Source organism: Bubalus kerabau, chromosome 14, assembly GCF_029407905.1.
Source record: "Bubalus kerabau isolate K-KA32 ecotype Philippines breed swamp buffalo chromosome 14, PCC_UOA_SB_1v2, whole genome shotgun sequence".
Taxonomy (NCBI): Eukaryota; Metazoa; Chordata; class Mammalia; order Artiodactyla; family Bovidae; genus Bubalus; species Bubalus kerabau.
In genome coordinates this window covers 8,503,622-8,519,239 of record NC_073637.1, presented here as the reverse complement: position 1 = coordinate 8,519,239, position 15,618 = coordinate 8,503,622, and the positions used below count along the sequence as shown (strand labels likewise).

The window sequence follows — 15,618 nt, the reverse complement described above, 5'->3', positions numbered from 1 at the left end:
AGGAGACAAAGGTTTAATTCCTGAGTCAGGAAGATCCCCTAGAGAAGAAATGGCAACCCACTCCAGTGTTCCTGCCTGGAAAATCCCCTGGTGGGCTATAGTCTGTGGGGTTACAAAGAGTTACAAAGAGTGTTATTGTTACACATATCCCATAACAACAGTACTTATTGAGCTCTAGCTGTGTTTCTGTTAATGTTTGAATGCTTTTAAATCAATTTTCTCATTTAACCATCATTACCCTTGCTTGGTTTTTAGGTGAGGAAGCTGAGGCTAGGTGAGGTTAAGGGGTTTACCTGTAGCGAGTGGCCACTAAGGGGAGGGAAGGACCGTGCCTTTTGACTCCTGGCTGAGCATCCCTCCTTGTAAGTATACAGCAGGGACTGGCCTGGCCCACTTGCTGGGACAGAATCTTCCCAGTAGATGCTGTTGCTCACCGGCTAGAACAGGGTAGAACCAGGATTTGAGCTGGTTTCTTTTATTTCAAAACCTTTGTCTCCTGCTTGGGAGGCAGATTCTTTACCACTGAGTCACTTGGGAAGCCCGGGATGCTGGGCTACTTGCCCCCAGAAGTGATGGAGGGGGGGACACACCATGAGAAGTTGGATCCACATGTGGTGTACTGGGGTGCTGTGCTTTTTCAGCTGGAGGGAAATCTGCCCTTTGAGAGCACCTCCCATGTAAGACCTACAGACACATCCCTCAAGGTGGGTGTAAGGTTTCCTCCACCAATACCTGTGGGGTTGAGACCTGATTTCCAGGCTTCTCAGATGCCAGCCCTCGAGTGGCTGCCCTTGGTCCAGGCTTTGGAGCACCCATGGATCAGGGCCCACTCTCTGAGCGTGTTGTCCCGATCTGCTCAAATGGCTTCCTGAGCCTTGTCCACCCCTATTCCTTGGTGATTGCTCACAAAGCAGTCTCTGCTATCTCATGTCTCATTTTGTATCTCTGTCTGGTATCTGGTATTTCATCTATCTCATTTTGTAAAAAAAAAAAAAAAAAAAAGTTGCCTCTTCCTCAAGCCTTCTCACTGCCCTCTGCTGAGATATCAAACTGTGATAACCAAAATGGCATCTCTAGAGCCTCGAGTCCTGCAGTGTACAACCTATGCAGCTGTGTACAGCAGCTCTGACCCTGATGAGCTGCAGTGATTTAGAGCTTCGTCAACTTCACCCATAAAGTGCGGTTTTATAGTCCCGAGAGAAATTGTTTAAGTATGAACAGATTCATTATTGTTGTTATTTCAATTCTGATAAAAATGATTAGATGCTGATGAAGACACCAGTATTTGTAGAAGATTTATGCTTTTCCCATGGGGTTCCTTCCAAATTTTCTAATTATTTGGTACAATTACAAAGGAATTGTTATCTCCATTTTACAGGCCAGAATATCGACCCACACATTATCTCATGGACTTAGGATAAGGCAACCAGGAAAACCAGAAGCTCCATCCCAACTCCCAGAGTTCTCAGCCTCTCACCACCCCACATCTGCCCTCCTGAAGCTGTGCGGATGGCGGCGGTGGTGGGGACCGTGGTGGTGGTGATAAGAGTTCTTGCTCAGAATTTGCTTCTGTTGGAAGGCACATTAAGTTGCCTTCTGCCATTGTTCCAGATTTATTGTTTTAATTTGTTTTGGCATTTTCCACACAGGAGCCACACATTGCTTTGTCCTACCTCAGTTTCAACCTGCCTGTAGGGTGTAAAAAATATATATATTTTATATTTCACACACAACAGTTTCCTTCTCTGGTGACCAATGCTAAGAAAATTATTTACTTCGGGCTTGTGGGTCAGCAGACTGTGAAGCCACCGGTATCTGTAGTACTTATGTGTTTACAGATAAACAAACACACAGACGTGAGACTAGACCACCGAAGACCCCTGGAATTCTGACGGGCTTTTCCACCAACAGGAAGAACAGAGAAGAGACACGGAAACCAGCGCTGGGCACAGAGGGAGGGAACTGGGCAGCAGAGCTAATGTTGAAGGACTTCTGTGAATATGGGGGTGGGGGTGCTTCAGACTGACGGACCAGCACAGACAAAGGCTGGATGGCAGAAGCTTTTCTGGAGACTCACTCTTCAGGGAACATTAAAACAGATTAAGAGAGACTAAGGGCTTCCCTGATGGCTCAGTGGTAAAGAATCCACCTGCCAATGCAGGAGATGGGGGTTCGATCCCTGGGTCAGGAAGATCGCCTGGAGGAGGAAATGGTAACCTGCTCCAGTTTTCTTGCCTGGGAAATCCTATGGACAGAGGAGCCTGGCAGGCTACACATTCCCCGGGGTCACAGAGTCAGATATGACTGAATGACTAAAGACCCTCCACTGCCACTTGGTCCATTCGTTCCTGCCCGCTCAATCCATCCGCTCCTGCCCACTTGGTCCATCTGCTCCTGTGCGCTCCACAAGGTGCTCGGAGGCCCCGACAGGGGGAAGCACGTGGTGCTGGGACCTGTGGACAGTGAGCGGGAGCTGGGAGTCAGCGTCTGGTTGTGTTTGCTGAATCCACGAGATCTCAGCCCTGCTGGCGTTTGACTTGCCGGAGCTAGTTTGCTTGGGGAGGAGGAGGGGATGGGGGGTCTTTGCACAGAGGCCTGGGGTGGGGTTCAAGATGGTACCAAGGTCTCTCTTCCCTGCTGTGGTTCAGGGCTGAGTCCTGCAGGATGGGAGATGCCCTGGTCTTTCTTCAGACCCCAAAGGAGCCTGGAGCTGGGCTGGAAGGCCACCAGCCCGGATGGAGGGGCAGGAGAGGCTGTATGGCTGGGTTCTGCTCTCACATCAGTAGCAGGGCCTGGTTCAACCTTGGAAGTCTTTGCCAGCAGAGAAGAGATGTGACCCAGAGTGTTGGCTCCTGAGCCCTCGTGCGGCATTCCTGTAGCCCCCAATGAAACAGGGAGCTGTGGGGCCAACGAGCAGAATTTAATACTAGAGGATCCAGCTGCCTCATCACCCGCTCCCCGTGACTGAGGCCCCTGAAACCAGTCAGAAATGAGTGACAAACTGGAGCCTCAGGGCTCTGGCCCTTTGGTGGGTGTATTCATTTCCCAGGGCAGATGTAGCAAGTGAGCGCCTTAGAACCACAGACACTCATTCTCGCAGTCCCGGAGGCCAGCGGTCTGAGACCAAGGTGCCCGCAGGCTTGATTCCCTTCTGGAGGCCCTGAGGCTCAGGCCAGCCTCTCCCTGGCTTCTGGGGGCCGCTGTCAAGCCTTGGTGCTCTTGGCCTGTGGACACATCACTGCCATCGCTGCCTCCAGCTTCACGTGGGCTCCCTCTCTGCCTCACATCTCCCTGTCCTTTGTCTTCTAAGGATCGGTCTTTGACTTTTGGGCCCACCTTCAAGCCAGGATATGCTGTGTATTGAGCTCCGTTGCTTCAGTCTTGTCTGACTCTTTGAGACCCCATGGACTATAGCCTGCCAGGCTCCTCTGTCCATGGGATTTCCTAGGCAAGAAGACTGAAGTGGGTTGCCATGCCCTCCTCCCTAAAGCCATAAATCCAGGATGATCTCATCTCAAAAAGCTTCCCCAAAGACCCTATTTTCAAGTAAGATGAATGCACAGGTAGGGAGTTGGGCCTTGGTCCTACCTCTCTGGGGACAGTTCAACCCACTGATGTGGGGGTCATCATGAAGATGCCCTCCCCCCACCCTCTCCTTCCTCCCCTGACATACCCCCCTCCAGAATCTCCTCTGGACGGCCCCCTCTCTCCAGCAGCACCCCAGTGTGTGCTCAGCTACTTCAGTCGTGTCCGACTCTTTGCGACCCTGTGGGCTGTAGCCCGCCAGGCTCCTCTGTCCATGGAATTCTCCGGGCAAGAATATTGGAGTGGGTTGCCACGTGCCCCCCTCCAGGGGATCTTCCTGGGATTGAACTCATGTCTTCTGGGTCTTCTGGGTCTTCTGCATCACAGGCAGATTCTTGACCACCGAGCCACTGGGGAAGCTCAGCACCACTGCAGGTCTGACCCTCATTCTCCCTTCAGTACTTCTTTTGGGGTCTTCCTGTGTGAGTCTCCACTGGGAAAGACATCCCATTAATCTGGTAGCCACAGCACAGCATGCTGGGTTCTTTTTGGGGTTTAGGGGATGAGAGACCATCAGTGGGCCAGGCCAGGAAGGTTGAGATCAGAATCCATTACCTCCCTGTAATTCTCGTGCTCTGAGGAAAGGCTTTTCTCTGGGAGTGAGTTTTCCCAGAAAAGATTTTTTAAACAGCCTAAAAGCTCTTCTCAAAAATAAATAAATAAATAAAAATAACCACACCTAAAAACAGAAGGTTTCCCTTTAGACATCTTGACTCCTAGCAAAGGAAAAAAAAAAAGACAAAGTAGTGTAAACCAAGAAAGAAGCATTTAAGAGAGTGGATCCTAACTGCTGGATTTGGGGGGTCAGGGCATGTCTGGTGGGGGGCCTGGAGATTTCACTCCCCTGTTTTTGTCTGGACTGGTTTGAATTTTCTCCTTTAATTCTTTAAAGGAAGAGTACTATTAACTTTAGGGTCTAGACACTGTGCCACTAGCTTTGGGCAAGTTGCAGTGGTCCCTCCGGGCCCCAGTCTCCTCTTCCAGAAGACAGGTGTAGTAACACTCGCTCTGCAGCATGGTCTGGAGAGTAAATAAAATTGCACAAGGGTCCAGCTCAGTGCCTGGCACATAAGATGGGCTCTTTTGTATTTATTGCAACCTCTTAACTTCATGAGCACTTGATGAAACAGATATGGGCCCCTTTTCCAAAGATTTGAACACCTCTCACAAACTTTATGTCACTGGTCCAAACTCCCCCAGCAAGGCAGGATCTAGCCCAGTCCCTGATCGCCTTAAGCTGGTCCTCTCCTCCATCCCCTTTTCCATCTACCCTCCTTTTCTTCAGCTGTTTCCTTTCTCTGAAAAATCAGGTTTATGCTTGGGATTGAAGTAGAGATGGGACAGAGGTGGTGTCATGCAGAAAGTGCTGGATTTTGAGTCAGGAGAGTCAGGAACCTGGAGTCCGAGTCCACACTCTGTGCAGAGTGAGACCCGGGCAGTGCCCCCCTGTCTGGCCCTTTTTCCTTCCTTGTGACAGGACCACCCACCCCGGCCGCCTCTCGGGCAACAGGGAGGTCGTGCAGGCTGCCACAGGTGAGGTGGCAGGCCTTGGAGCTGCCCATCTCACTTCAAATCCAGGTGGCATCAGTACCCCTTGCCCACGGCCAGTTAGCTGGAAAAAGCTCCCATCTGCTGACTGTTGTCCAGATCCTCCCCCTGACTCAGCATTCTAGGTTTTCTAGAAAGGGGCTGTTATCAATTTTTCTCGTCTGTTTTCTTTACCCACCCCAATATCAAGGATGGTTGTTTAGTTGCTCAGTCGTGTCCGACTCTGTGACCCCATGAACTGTAGCCCGCCAGGCTCCTCTCTTCATGGGATTTCCCAGGCAAGAGTACTGGAGTGGGTTGCCATTTCCTCCTCCAGGGGATCTTCCCCACCCAGGTATGGAACCCGTGTCTCCTGCATTGGCAGGCAGATTGCAGATTCTTTACCACTGAGCCACCAGGGAAGCCATTATCAATGATAGGTGTAAGGTTTTTGTTTTTTTTTTTCCCCCCATTTATTGTTCCTAAAAGGAGAGCATTCCCCAGAAAAGATGCAGTCCTTTATGCTGCTGGATCTTCGCAAGGGCTGTTCCCTCTGCCTGGAGCACCGTTCCCCCATATCTCACGGAAGGCCTGGCCCTTCAGACTGTAGCTCAGGTCTCTTTCCTCTGCACCCTTGGGCTGCCTCAGGCATCCAGGCATCTTCCAAGCTCTGTGCTGGGCACTTTCATTTTCTGCCCACATGGGGCTCACCACGCCCACCCCCCACCCCACACCTGTCCCTGCAGTGGACAGGCTCCGTCAGAGGGGCCCACTGCCACGTGGCCAGCAGAGTGAAGGAGGGCAGTGTCTCCAAGCTGTCACCGCTCCAGGCAGCCCGGAGGACCAGCCCCAGGGGCTCAGAAACACAAATCAAATGTGTCTCCTTCAAATTAAGCCCACATTCCGGTCTAGTGGGGGCAGAGCTATTTCTTAGCCAATAAATATTAATAAGAAAAATAAACCAATCTTTTAGGCTTCTTCCCCTCAGCTGCCACCCCAGGGTCATAAATTATGTACTGCCTGTGTCTGTTTTGACAATTGTGATAAAGTGAGCTTCAGATTCGGAAAGCGTTTTTCTGGAAAGACTGCAGCATTGAATGTTTTCCATACGATCGTCCCTCCTTCCCACCCCCAACCATTTTCCATCTTGGAGGAGGATTTGACTGCAGATTTTCTACTCTAGGGTTTTGTTACCATGTTTTTGCAAAACAATGATTAAAAAAAAAAATGACCCGTATCACAAGATCTTAGAAATTCTCCTGGCAGTGGGGAAATGGGCTGTGAGCACCCCCATCTAACAGCCCTTGTGCGTGGACTTCATCCTTCAGGGCCAGTTCCCTTGTCCAAACACCAGTTCCCCCCAACAAAATCCAGCTTCTTCTTGAGAGCCCCGGGTGAGGCTCTGGTTTCTTTCTGCCTCTCCTGGCTTTTCCCTTCACTCCTGTAGACACTTGGAGTCAGGACTAAGAGAGGAATCTTCTCATCTCCCCTGCTTTCCATCTAGAATGGTTTCCAGTCTTGCTTTTCCCGCGGGTCCCACCCAGCCTGGTTTCAGCCCCCAGCTCAGCAAGCCAAAACGTTGAGACGCCAAGGTTTGCAGCCAATGAGAGGGTTGTTTTCAGGAGGAAGACAAGAGAGGAGATGCAAGGACAAACCTCAGAAATAAACCTCTAAGGCAGGGGTTGGGCTATTTATGGGATGAAGACTAAAGCAGCGGGGTGGTCCCAGCGTGGGGAGGTTTGGTGGGTGGGGGGCGGCGATTGGAAAAAATGCGGTGATGGCGATCCTCGTTCGGCGGAGGCTTATCCAAGCTACGGGCATCCACGAGGTCAAAACAGGACAGGAGCAGAGGGTGGAGTTCTCGGCCCTCTGACGTCAAAGGTCACTCAGCGGACACCCGCGCATGCCCAGTTGGAGGGTGGGTGATTCCCATCCAATCTGAAGGAGCTCTGCTCCAACTGGATGAAGCTGATCCAAGTTTCTGGAAGACAGCAACTCAGGTGAGCACCTTCTTGTTTAGGCTACGTGCGGCTTGGCGGGCGCGCATCTTTTGTAGACGATTTTGATTCGGAAAGGCAGGGGAGATGGATTTGACTAATGGTTCTCCAGGCATCACCATCGCCACCCCTAGGTGTCAGGCGCCTTTCCTATCTCTATCCTCAGCGCTGCCCTCCCCGCTTGCCTCTCATCCCGGCTCTCCTGGGCTTCCTTTGCGGCTGTTGTTCAATCGCTAAGCTGTATCTCTTTTGTGACCCTATGGACTGTAGCCCGCCAGGCCCCTCTTGTCCATGGGATTTCCCACGCAAGAATATTGTAGTGGGTTCCCATTTCCTTCTTCAGGGGATCTTATGGACCCAGGGATTGAACCAGCGTCTCCTGCATTGGCAGGTGGATTCTATACCCCTGAGCCACCGAGGAAGCCCCAGCTTCCTTTAGCCATCACTGAGCTGTTACCTGCTACCTGTATGAGCAAAGTGCACAAGCCCAAGCTGTACCTCCAGTGACTTTTTCCATATGTCTACACCTGTGGAACCTTAGATTGAGATGTAGATTGCCAGCAGGCCAGCAGCTCCCTTGAGCCCTCTTGGTGGTAACCAAAGGCTACATTATCCTAATCACTTCTATCAAGGTTACTTTCACCTGTTCTTGAATTTCGAAATGAATCATAAAGAATATATATTTTTGTATCTAGCTTTTCTGTTTGTTTTCTTCTCATTATTATGGCCGTGAGATAAATCCTATTCACTGTGTTAAAAAGTAGATTTTTTCATGAAGAGGAAGGGTTCCACTGTCTTTGTTCTTTTGAGTTGCTTTAATGATATGACATGCTGTAGTCCTCTGTGGCTTGTAGACAACAGGAATGTATTTCTCACAATTCTGGGGACTGGGAAGTCCAAGGTCAAGGTTGCAGCAGTTCAATGTCTTGTGAAGTGCAGTTTCCTGGTGCATAGCTGTCTTTTTGTGTTTTTGCTGTGACCTCACTATGGGGTCACACAGAGTCGGACGTGACTGAAGCAACTTAGCAGCAGCAGCATGTGATGGAAGGGGCAAGGTGTTTCTTTTATAAATAGTACTGATACCATTCATGAAGGTTTCACTCTCATTTCCTAATCACCCCTTCGATGACCCCCACCTCCTAATATGATCACATTGGGGTATATTTTCCAACATATGCATTTTGGAGTGACACAAGCATTCAGTCTGTAGCATCTTCTAAGGAAGAAAATTTATATATACTGCATGATTTATCCTTTCTACTTCTAATGGACATTTAGTATGGATAATTTCCAGATTCTTTTAAAATTATGAATAATTCTATAAACATCCTTGCACCTATTTTTTGGTGGAAAAAAGTTTTAGTTTATCTTAGAGACAAAGCCCAGAGTAGAGTTTCCAGGTCATACAATATGTATATTTAGCTTTAGTTGATTTGCCAAATAGTTGTCTAATGTGGTTGAACCAGCTTACATTCCCACCAGCCATGTAGGAGGGTTGAAGCTATTCCATATCTTCATCAACACTCTGTTATTGCATTTAGGCTTGTGTATGTGTACACTTAAGTGCACATGTGTGTGTTTGGTCCATTAAAAAATTGAGTTATCAGCCTTTGTGTTGTAGGAATTATATATTTTGGATATGGGTCTATTTTCATATATATATGTGACAAGTATCTTTTCTCCGGTCCACGGCTTGTTTTATCACTCTCTTAACAGTATCTTTTGATGAACAGAAGTTCTTCACTTTAATGAAGTCCAATGTATCAATCTATTTTTTTTTATGGCTAGTGCTTTTTGGGTGACATATTTGAGAAATCTTTACCCAAAGGTCATGAAGATATAGGAGAAGGCAGTGGCACCCCACTCCAGTGCTCTTGCCTGGAGAATCCCATGGACGGAGGAGCCTGGTAGGCTGCAGTCCATGGGGTCGCTAAGAGTCGGACATGACTGAGCGACTTCACTTTCACTTCTCACTTTCATGCATTGGAGAAGGAAAAGGCAACCCACTCTAGTGTTCTTGCCTGGAGAATCCCAGGGACGGGCGAGCCTGCTGGGGTGCCGTCTATGGGGTTGCACAGAGTCAGACACGACTGAAGCAGCTTAGCAGCAGCTATAGCAGCATGAAGATATTCTCTTATGTTTTATTCTAGAAGCTTCACTGTGTCACATTTAGGTTTATGAACCATGTCAAATTTGTATGTACTTTGCAAGGTTCACCTTGACTTTTGAATGGCATCTTGCTTGGTACTCACCCCAGTTTCTGGTTATGAATTAGCATACTTTTTTGTATAGTCACAGTCATCTATTCAAAAGTCAGGTCTGATCACCTGACCTTTCTGCTTAAACCCATTTTGTGTTTCTTTGATGGTAAAGTCTAAAGTCCTTAGCATGGACTCAGAATCAGACTCAGGATCAGACACATACTTACCTTTCTAGCTTCATTGCCTATTAAGCAATTAGTGGATATCATACTCCAGCCACAAAAAATCTGAGTATCTACTTTATGTGTTGAATTGTGTCCTAAAAAAGAAATAACTATTGACGTTCTAAGCCTCAGCTCAAAATGTGGCCTTACTCCAGGGCAGAAGGTAAGCAGTTCATCATGGTGGTCTTTCTCACATCTGCACATCCAAGATGGCTCCTGGTTCAGACTGCTAACACTGAGTAACAAGTGACCCCAAAAGTAGTGACTTAAGATGATCATTTACTATAATCTCTCTAGGTCCTGTGGGGTTGCAGGTCTTTGCTGGATGGTTCTTGCTTGGTCTTCCATATAGTTCAAGTCGATGGCAGCCATGGGTGGAGTCATTTGAAGACTTGTCTGGGCTAGACAACCAAGGTGATGTCTTCACCAGTGTCTGGTGCCTTGGTTGGGTGGATAGAATTCCTGGGAGCTGGCTGGGTCTCTCTTCATTTAGCTGCTCTTGGATGGCTTGGGCTTCCTCACATCATGTCAGTGTTAAGGTTATCATGCTGCTCAGTGGAATCTGATTTCCTTGAGAATGAATGTACCAGGAGGTCAAGGAGGAAGTTGCAAGTGTTCTTCTGAACCCAGCCTGAGAAGTCATGTAGTATCACTGCCTCCATGTTCTAGTCGATAAAGCATAAGGACCAGCCTAGGTTCAAGGGGCAAAGATTATGCAAGAGTGTGAAGCCTGGGAGACATGGCTCATAAGGAGACTAGTTATGATAGCTCCTTTGTGTATCCACCTTAGCAGTGGACAGATTATCTTTTGTCCCTGGAAGGCTCTAATATGAGTCAGGAAAGGGCATTTATTAGACCAGTCATTTATTTTGCAATCAACTTCCTTTACATAAAGCATGCCCAGTTTTGACATCCAGATTAAAAAAGGGCATAAATGAGCCTAAAGAATGGCCTAAAGTTCCACCTTCAAATAATCTAATCTATGCAGAAAATGGAATATCTCCTAGAGAGTACCTGGGAACTTTAGGTTACGAAGCACCAGAATAGATGATCTCATTTTAATCTCATGGTAATACTTAGTATTTTCAATGGATCTCATTCAAACAACCATGTCATGGAACTAAGATGTATTATACACATTTGATAGAAGAATAGATAGATTTGTCGGAGAAGCATACCTATCTCCTGAAGGGAATAGCTCTTCTGTGACTGATCTGAGGTTCAAATCTAGACAGTGTGATTCAAAATCCACTTGTAGGTTTGACTAGAGTAGATTTCTTTTGACAGCAGGTTGGTGTCATACGTAACATTGCTTCCCCTCCGTGTCCACAGACATCACTAATCAATCATGGTGCCTATCCTGTTGAATTTAGCACTGTCTCATCATTATTCTCAATCCAGCCCTCTACCAATAACTTGAAGCCCAAGATAACTTCTGTTTGCCATCCTGGTTTCTATGTGTTGCCTGTCTGGGGGCTGAACAAGGCCCTGTAGGTATCTTGGGTTATATTTTGGTGGTTCTTTCCATATTGGGAAGATTGTTTCTTCTGTGATTTCATTTATTTTTAAACATAAGGAATATTCTCTGTTTACTTGATTCTAAGATGCACACCTCCCCCGCCTCCTATTCACTTGAACATTTTTGACTTGGCATGTATCTTGTGGTGCTCTTTGTATGCACTCTGTGGTGCTATTTCCTTTCTGTGAACCACATCTATTAAGTTGATATTACATTGTTCAGTGGACAGCATTTTGGAGCTGAAGAATATGTATCTATTCATTCATACTCTGTGCAAGACTGGGTACTGGGCAGTTAGCCCACATCAGTGAACACAGTCCAGACTCAGTGCTTGAGGACGGAGTTCCTCAGCTTTGGTACGAGTGACATTTGGGGAAAGACAATTCTTCTTTTAATGACAGATTGTGAGAGACTGTCCTGCGCATTGTAGATTGTTTAGCAGGCTACCTGGTCCACACAGGTTAGATGCCAGGAGGATCCCCACCCCAGCTGGGACAATCAAAATGTCCCTAGGCATTGCCAGATGTCCCTTACTGTGGGCAAACACCCCTCATTGAGAACCAGAGCTCTAGAAGGTAGAGGTTGTTAAATCTTCTGTTTCCAGTCACTCATTCATCAAGTGGAGATTTACCCAAATTGAATCTGGGTAAATTTTCTTTTATCATGTGCCTTAAGAATTGAGGGGGCTTCCCTAGTGGCTCAGATGGTAAAGTATCTCCCTGCAATGTGGGAGACCTGGGTTTGATCCCTGGGTTGGGAAGATCCCCTGAAGAAGGGAATGGCAACCCACTCCAGTATTCTTGCCTGGAGAATCCCGTGGATGGGGGAGCCTGGCGGGCTATAGTCCATGGGGTCAAAGTTGGACACAACTGAACAAGTGAGCACAAAACTTTGGGAATTAGATAATAACCATTATTTTTAGGGTACATTCTATGTGCTATATGCCTACGAGGCTTTTTGCATATCCTTAGCTCACTGAGTCGGAGAAGGCAATGGCACCCCACTGCAGCACTCTTACCTGGAAAATCCTATGGACGGAGGAGCCTGGTAGGCTGCAGTCCATGGGGTCTCTGGGAGTCGGATAAGACTGAGTGACTTCACTTTCACTTTTCACTTTCATGCATTGGAGAAGGAAATGGCAACCCACTCCAGTGTTCTTGCCTGGAGAATCCCAGGAACAGGGGAGCCTGGTGGGCTGCCGTCTATGGGGTTGCACAGAGTCGGACACGACTGAAGCGACTTAGCAGCAGCAGCAGCAGCAGCTCACTGAGTCCTGAAGATGAGTTAGTAGTGTGGGCTCTGGCACCACCTGTCTGGGGTTAACTCACTGCTAGCTGTGCGATCTCATGCATGGGGTCTGAATCCTCTCTCTGCCTTGCTTTCTCCATCTATAAAATGGGACTACTAATAGTTGATGTTATAAGAATTAAATGGTTAAAGTGTTAGAAATATTTAGAACAATGCAGGACAAATGAGAAGTACTCATAAGCCATAGTTTTAATTCTTCAACTCAATGATGTAGGTGCTATTGTCTCTATTTTTCAAATGAGGAGACTGAGTTGGAGGTTAAGCAGTCCGAGTTCACACAGCTGGGAGAGTGGCAGAGCTGAGGTTCAGAAACTGTTATACATGATTTCAACGCGGATGGAAGAGCTCTGGGAGCGTGCCCACGGCTGTCCTCCTGGGGGTCCAGTGCACCCGCCACTTTCCGGCCGCAGCGTTTGCAGGCAGCTGGAGGCTGAGGCTCGCCTGCGCTGCCCAACTCTGTCAGGTCACCAGGGGTCACGGCTTAGAACATTCAGGGCTGCCCTGTGAAACAAGATAATGGGAAAGCACCATGGACTGTGAACAAAGTAAGTGAGAAGCACGCAGGGAGAAACGTGGAAACTAAGAGATGAGAACCAATATAGAGTACACCGGCACTGTGCTGGGGCTTACCGGCCGCCACGGTTAGTGTTTCTTATTCTTTGTGCCCTCTGAGCCTCCCTCTTGGGTGTTTGGCCGGTCCTGGCCTGTCCACTGGCTGTGGCTACTTCCTCAGGGTGTGCTGTGTGTGTGGCTCACAGGGTCTTCTCTCTCACCTGGATGAAGATGCACCTCCCTGGACTGTGTACCAGATAGTACTAAATCATAGTAACTGAGTATCCTTATTTGCTGAGAGGCCAGCTGAAGGCTGGTCCTGCTGGAAGAAACCTTGTTGTTCAGGCTTGCTCTCTGCAAAGTCTGTGGCCAAACACAGAGCCTTGATATTTTCAGATAAGCATTTGTGTTGGGAGGAAATAGTGCAGCAAAACCCCACTTTCTGTGTGTTCCCAATGCTTACTTGACCTTACTGTACAAGTGTTTTTAAGTATCAGGAACCAGGCACTGTGCTCAGCATTGAGAAAAGAAGGATAACTAACTATGGATGACTCAGACCTTCCAAGACATTTAAAATATGGTTGAAAGAGAGAGCTACATAGGAGAATAGTTCGCTAAAAATCATGTTAAGAATTATTACAGCTTATTGAGCATCGATTGCTAGTCCTGTCGTGTAGGTTTTTAGGATTGCTATCAATTTCAGGAAGAACTGTATCCAATGTCTTCCTTAGATGGGGTGTAACATATAAAGGCATTGTAAGTTTCCTTGTGTAACTAAATACTAAATCATCTTTGAATGACTGATTGATTAGGTAGCTTGTCAATGATTTCCTCCTGTCATAGTTTGTTTTGAGTTTTGTAGAACCTTGATTAATGTGAGTGTTTTATTTCAGAGCAGCCAGACATTTGAATACCTTCCCAACTTATTCAGATGATCAAATCCTTTAGATTGATCAAAATATCAAACAATCTAGTGGATAACCACATTGGGAGTTGGTGATGGACAGGGAGGCCTGGCATGCTGCGATTCATGGGGTCACAAAGAGTCAGACTGGACTGAGCGACTGAACTGAACTGAAACATTGTATTTGTTATAATTCACTCCTAAATGTCAGGTTGATTTCTATCACATTCTTTCCTTCATTTTTTCATTTTATTTTCATTAATTTTTAATTGCATTTCCTCTCATTTCCTTAACAAATAAAGATGATAAAAGAAGGTACTCTTCCTAAACATCATTTCAGGTGCCTGTATTTCTTATGTTTTATTGAAACATTCCAAAATGCCTTTTCAAATTGCATTGGAAATGGTGTATTGAAGCTTTATCAACTTTTGAATACTTTTTTTTTTTTAACATTTTTTTTGTGCTCAGGTTTGTCTTCTGAATCTTGAAAAATGTATGTCGGAGTCCTTTTAATGTCTTTATGTCCATGTGCAAGACTAGAATAGCTTTATAACAGCCAGGCCATTTTATCACCCTTAACATCTTTAAAGAAAAATCCAAGTTGGTTTGTGTGGATAAAATAACACATCTACAATTCAAACCTGAAAAGAAAACATTTAATGTAGCAGAATACCAAAGCTATCAACAACCTCAGTACCATGGAGGCAGCTTTCTCTTCAATAGGTTTAAGGCAGTGAGATGCTCAATGCACACATTGTGCTATTTTTAAATGTTTTAAAAGCACACGTAGAGTCCTTTGTTCTCCTTAGTAGCCGTGTTTTCATGTGACTGACCATGAATAAGATTCAAGGGCTGGCTACAGTGGCCTCAAACTTGTTTCACTTGGTTGAATGAAGTCATAGGTTGTTGGCAAAAAATTTAAAATTTTTCATAGGGTTTTTATTAGAAGACCAACACATAACACCAGTCACATCTCAGTGCTGGTTACATCCAAGTGTGTGTGTGCTAAGTTGCTTCAGTTGTGTCTGCCTCTGTAGCCTGTCCGGCTCCTCTGGCCATGGGAGTCTCCAGGTGAGAACACTGGAGTGGGTGGACAAGCCCTCCTCCAGGGGATCTTCCCGACCCAGGGATTGAGCCTATGTTTCTTACAACTCCTGCGCTGGCAGGCGGGTTCTTTACCACTAGCACCATCTGGGAAGCCCACATCCCAAGTGGAACCTACAAATAATGAAGTAGTATTTAGGGGATGGTTTATTTGATTTATCTCTCTTTTCCCCACCTGGATGTTATTAATTAATTATAATTGCAGTTGTATTGATTTATTACGTTGTATGTTTCATCTGTACAGCATTATATTTCTAGCATGTTTTCACCACCAAAAATTTAGTGTCAACCTCTCACCATTTGGTTTACCCATACGGCCCTCCCCCAACCCCTCCCCTTCTGGTAACCACTATGCCTTTTGTATCTAAGGCTTTATCTTTGGTTTGATTTGTTCACTTATTTTTTTCCCACTCATATGTGAAATATAAAAATGAAAAATGAAAAAAGCACAACATTGACTCCCTCTCTTAATGGACCGTGATGTATGACCAACAAGACAAGGGCACGCTCACAGGACAGGGTGACCTTCATGTCAGCTTTGTCACTTGTACAACTTGTGTCTTATTTCACTTTTATTTTCTTCTCCCTTCTAATTTTCTCTTTGGAGGTGTCCTGATTTTCACACTTTTGTTATTTTTTCCGTTGTCATTTTATTTTTATCCTTTGGTTACTAGGATTCTTTTCTTCATCTTTCTGA

The 15,618-nt window shown here is 46.5% G+C and overlaps 1 long non-coding RNA gene across 1 annotated transcript in view; it reads left to right on the top strand.

Annotated features, from left to right (window-relative positions):
* Positions 1–7,037: 7,037 nt before the first annotated feature.
* LOC129627178 (uncharacterized) overlaps positions 7,038–15,618 on the top strand; it is a 40,546-nt gene continuing 31,965 nt past the window's right edge. The window contains exon 1 of the long non-coding RNA XR_008702458.1: positions 7,038–7,112. This is a non-coding gene — a long non-coding RNA (uncharacterized LOC129627178). The remainder of the gene's footprint in view (positions 7,113–15,618) is intronic.